This window comes from Pituophis catenifer, unplaced genomic scaffold (assembly GCF_029215685.1).
Source record: "Pituophis catenifer annectens isolate HBS135680 unplaced genomic scaffold, rPitCat1.0.hap2 SCAF_4, whole genome shotgun sequence".
Classification (NCBI taxonomy): domain Eukaryota; kingdom Metazoa; phylum Chordata; class Lepidosauria; order Squamata; family Colubridae; genus Pituophis; species Pituophis catenifer.
The window spans coordinates 32,888,788-32,894,097 of NW_027256884.1; positions in this window are offsets into that span (position 1 = coordinate 32,888,788).

The window sequence follows — 5,310 nt, forward strand, 5'->3', positions numbered from 1 at the left end:
CGACCATAATAATAAGTCTGCAGAACGAAATGAGATAATAGTATTAGCCTGATCCTGTACTGATGCAGATTCTCTACATCAATTTATTTGCAGAAATTGGTATGTTTAGCCTAGTGAAAAGAAGGACTGGGGTGTGACATGATAGCAGTATTCCGATTTTTTAAAATTCAGAATAGAGCTGGAAGGCACCTTGGAGATCTTCTATTCCAACACCCTGCTCAAACAGGAGACCTTATACCATTTCAGACAAGTGTCTTCTTAAAAGCCTCCACTGAACCCCACAACTTCTGAAGGCAAGCTGTTCCACTGGTTAATTGTTCTCACAGTTAGGAAGTTTCTCCTTAATTCCAGGTTCCTTCTCTCCTTGATTATTTCCTGGAATTTGTGGGCCTGCCATAAGGAAGAGGGGGTTAACCAATTCTCCAAAGGACAAGAAGCAATGGATGGAAACTGATCCAAAGAGAGAACCAACCTAGGACTAAGGAGATATTTCCTAACAATGAGAACAATTAACCAGTGGAACAGCTTGCCTCCAGAAGTTGTGGGTGTTTGATTACTGGAGATTTTAAAGAAGAGATTGGACAGCCATTTGTCTGAAATGATATAGGATCTCCTGTTTGAGCAGGGGCTTGCACCAGAAGACCTCCAATGCCCCTTCCAACTCTGCTATTCTGTTATGTATTTGTATTTATAATTTCAATTTAGAAAGCAACAAATTTGTCACTGACTCTGAGTGGTGTATTGCATTGTGCTGATACATTATCGAAAAACAAAACAAAATAACACTAAAATAAATATAACGGGGGTGGGGAGACATAACCTAATTGAAACTGACACTGACAGATGGGCACACCCCAAATTATTCCAGAATTCAGAGGAGGGAGGATTTCCAACAATTGTTTAAAGGCTTGCAAGGTCCCACTGGTCCTAACATCAGATGTGAAGGAAATTCTACTCCAAAGGAACCACAACAGAGAAGAGGCTCTTTGTATGCCCGTCAAATGAAATTGCTTAATGGATGGGACAGAAACACCGGTTAGATTTTACTAGGTGGGCAGAAACAATGGGAGAGATAGCCGGTCCCTATGCCAAGGAGGGATTTATAGGTAATAGTACTTTGAATTGAACCCAAAAGCTGAGTATAAAGTCACTGATAAAGTTTCAAAAGACACTAAGTTTACATAATACACCTTATTTTTTTCTAAGCCAGAAAAAAATAACCAAGGATAACACAAAACTACCTTAAGGAAGCTGCTGGGACTTTCTTTGACTTATTTAATCAGATTCTGTGGACATGGTTAGAAAGATTTGATGAAGGTATTCAAGAAAATGTATATACCTTCACCTTGACTGCTTGGCCTTAGATCAGGGGTGAGCAAATGTGGCTCTTTTACAACCTGTGGACTTCAACTCCCAGAATTCCTGAGATAGCTTGGCTGGCTCAGGAATTCTGGGAGTTGAAGTCCACAGGTTGTAAAAGAGCCACATTTGCCCACCCCTGCCTTAGATCATATTAGTGGCAAACATGACGAACACAAGAGTGCCTGCTTCTTTCTTATTGACAATGTAGGAGGATGGTGGAAAGATGAGAGTTGAATTGTTAATCCTAGCTATATCTTCCTGCTAGAAGCAAGTTTGCTTCAGAACAATTTATCCTTGGTTATAATAACACTGTGGTACAGTCTTCATCAAGTCTCACTTATTTCTGAGGCAAATCAGTAGTATTTAAGTTAATAAAAGTTAATTTGCTTGCTTTCAGCCAGATAGCTACATCTTTTATGAATGAGGCCAATGGTCTGCAGAGATAGAATCTAGAATCAGATTAGAGCTGGAAGGGACCTTGGAGGTCTCCAACCTTCTGATCAAGGAGGTGATCCTATACAATTTCTGACAGGTTCTGTTCAGTCTTTTCTTAAAACCTACAACTTCTAAAGGCAAGCTGTTCCACTGGTTAATTGTTCCCACTGGTTAAGGTGGGAAGTTTCACCTTAATCCCAGGTTGCTTCTCTCCTTGATTAGTTTCCATTCATTGTTTCTTCTCTTGCCTTCTGGTGCTTTGGAAAATAAGTTGACCTCTTCTTTATATTTTATTTATTATTTATTAAATTTGTATACCGCCCTTCTCCTTTCAGACTCAGGGCGGTGAACAGCCAAAATAAAAACATTTGTACACAAAAGTTAAAATAATTATTAAAACTAATTAAATGAAATTTGGCCCATAATTTAAAACATATCAATTAAAATCAGTATCAAACGTTAAAACCAACATGGAATCAGGCCAGCCCGGCTAGCTGAAAAAAGTAAGTTTTTAGGGCCCGATGAAAAGTACGGAGGTCTGGGATCACTCGTATCTCTGGGGGTAGATCGTTCCAGAGGGTAGGTGCCACCACAGAGAAGGCTCTCCCCCTGGGGGTCGCCAGCCAACATTGTCTGGCTGACGGTACCCTGAGGAGGCCCTCTCTGTGGAAGCGAACTGGCCGGTGGGTGGCAATTGGTGACAGAAGGCGGTCCTGTAAGTACCCAGGCCCTAAGCCATGGAGCGCTTAGTGTATATAGTATATAATGTACACTATATATAATATAGTGTACATTATATACTGTATACACACACATACTATATATATATATATAAAGATACTGCATTTATTGTGTACTTTATATACATAGGGTAGAATCAATCTTCATGACAATGTTTATGTACCAGCTTCCACACCTGGGCTACAACTAAAGAACAGGTAAATGTACCCTTGTTGGGAATCATTTATTAGAATGTGTTTGGTGGAATAATGCATGGTTGTTGGAAGGTTAACAACCTTCAACACAGAGCAAGCTATATAAGACATAAGATTTTTCCCTCCATAGTTATGAACACATGATTCTACTCTCAAAAGTATAAGAATATAAGGAAATAAGAAATGATATGATTGTGAAATGATACCTATATTTAGGTATTTTAATACCTATATTTAGCCAAACTAAGTTTTTCTGTCTGCCCTTTGATAAAGCAATTTTTAGAGGCATCATCTAATCAAAAGTGTGAACTTTTAACTGCACGGGTTTCAAGTGAAAATATAAAGTGTATTTCATTCATTTCCGGAGAACTCAATAGGACTTTTTAAAAAGGCTGACGGGTTGGTTTGTATTCTAAAGAAATTATGTATATAGATAGATCAGATTCTTTGTCTTCCTCTCCCCATCTATACAGTAACTTGTCTGAGCTAGTCTACTTGCTAGAAGGAACATATGCGGGGAGTTTATTACTTAGTAGTTCAGTAGTATACTTGTGACATCAGCTGTATTGATTTTAAAAGTATCTGTATGTGTGAGAGTGCTATTATTTAACTGGACACTGTAATGTAAACTGAAGTGACTGTATGCTGCCTTGAGATTCAGAAAATAACTTAAAAGATGTGTTCAAAATAGATCTATAGAAAAAGAGTTAATGCTTTCTGCAAAGACCACACTGTTACAGCCACACCTCAAATATCAGAGATATTTAATTTGTTAAAACCCTGAAGCATAAACCTTTTATAGCAAAAGTGTGTTCTTTTTTTCCTCATCTGCTGAAGGGCAGGATTTTTACACCCTTTCCCCCAACAATTTCATTGGAGAGAAGGAAAAAAAAAACAATTAATGAATCCAATCAGTTGTCTGTCATGCTTTTGGTAAAAAGAGGGTATGTTTTTGTATTTTAAATCTGGGAGTTCTTTTTGTTCTTTTGGCAGTACTTTCATGCTAGAGTCTGCCTGCCTGCCTGCCTGCCTGCCTGTCATGTTATTTATTTAGCAATTCATACTTTGATTGAGCTGCCCATCACCTCTTCAGAAAACTCCCCTAGACCCTCGGAAAATCCAAGAAATCCATTAGATCAGGGATCTCCAACTTTGGCACCTTTAAGACCTGTGGGCTTCAACTTCCAGAATCCCACAAGTCTTAAAGGTGCCAAGGTTGGAGACCCCTGCATTAGATGCTTGGGACAGGCCTTTCTAACAGATCCCCCCCAACCCCCGCAGAAAAGCAGGGCACTTCAGTCAAACATGGTCTGTCCATAACAAGGGAGAAGTTCAATCTCCTCCATCTGCCCCAAACCAAAAATCAGATCTCGTGTGTGCACTCAGTAAACCGGATCAGATCCACGTTGCCATTGTTGCCATGAATTCCTGGGCTATTTCGGATCTTTCACCAAGGAAGGCAACTTAAAACTTCCAAGTACAATCAGATTGTTGAAATTTACTACCAACCCAGCATTCATGTTATACATCCCTGGCCAGGATTACACAATAGAACAGGAAGACTAATCCACAAAACACAATTCACAAGCAAACCCACCTGATCCTTCAAACCAGGAAGCATCAGCAATGTCATGCCTTTGATGCCAGCAGAGTTTCATGGATGATAACAGCTGCCCCCCCCCCTCTCCTCCCCAATGGGATGGTGGCCAATGCCACATCCAAACTTTGAGTGGACAGAACTCTTCTCTTCCATTCAGATTTTAATAATACAAACCAGGTCTGCTATCTCATTCTGTGTTGGAATCTATGAATGACCTTGGAGATAAAGGGAAAGAGATGGTACTTAGATTAGAAAACAATCAGATAAGACAGGGAAGAGCCTTCGGCAGCTTAATAGTGAGACAAATAAATTTAGGAAGCACTGGTGTGTTGCTACTGGTTCGCCCCGGATTGTGTGAACTGATAGTGGCGGTGGCGGAAGGCTCCGCCCACCTACCCGGATGTCTCTGTGCATGCGCAGAAGTGTTGCACATGAGTGTGAACATGCGCACGCCCACGAGCAAACCAGTAACGACAGGATTTGAATCCCACTACTGTTAGGAAGGACTCACTTTTATGGATCAAGCAGTTAAAAGTGGTGGCTGGAAGTTTGTATCTTTAGACTTGCAAGAGCCAGTTAACATAGCCTTACAATAAAGTAGGATTAGCACATCTAGTTGTGTTTCCTGTCTAGTTTACTGGGGAGGGCGGACACATCCATAGTTAAATTGGGACCCTGCCTCTTGGGATAAGGAGAGACACTTCCCAATCTATTGTGCTTTTAATTAAAAGTGTCCTCCTCTGGAAATAATAACATCCTTTGTCCCTTAAGCTTCTTGTTAGAACAATTTGGCTTTAACTAATGAATTGCTTAACCGTTCTTTTCCTATAAAAACAAGAACTTTTTATAGCAGCTTCTTATTGTGCGATGACAATGATTTCCAAGTAATATGCATAAGAAAGCATTCTAAATGTGACTTTTTTTCCCTGCAATAACAGTTAATCTTTCTTTTCTTTTCAGATAAATTATCAAGATAAT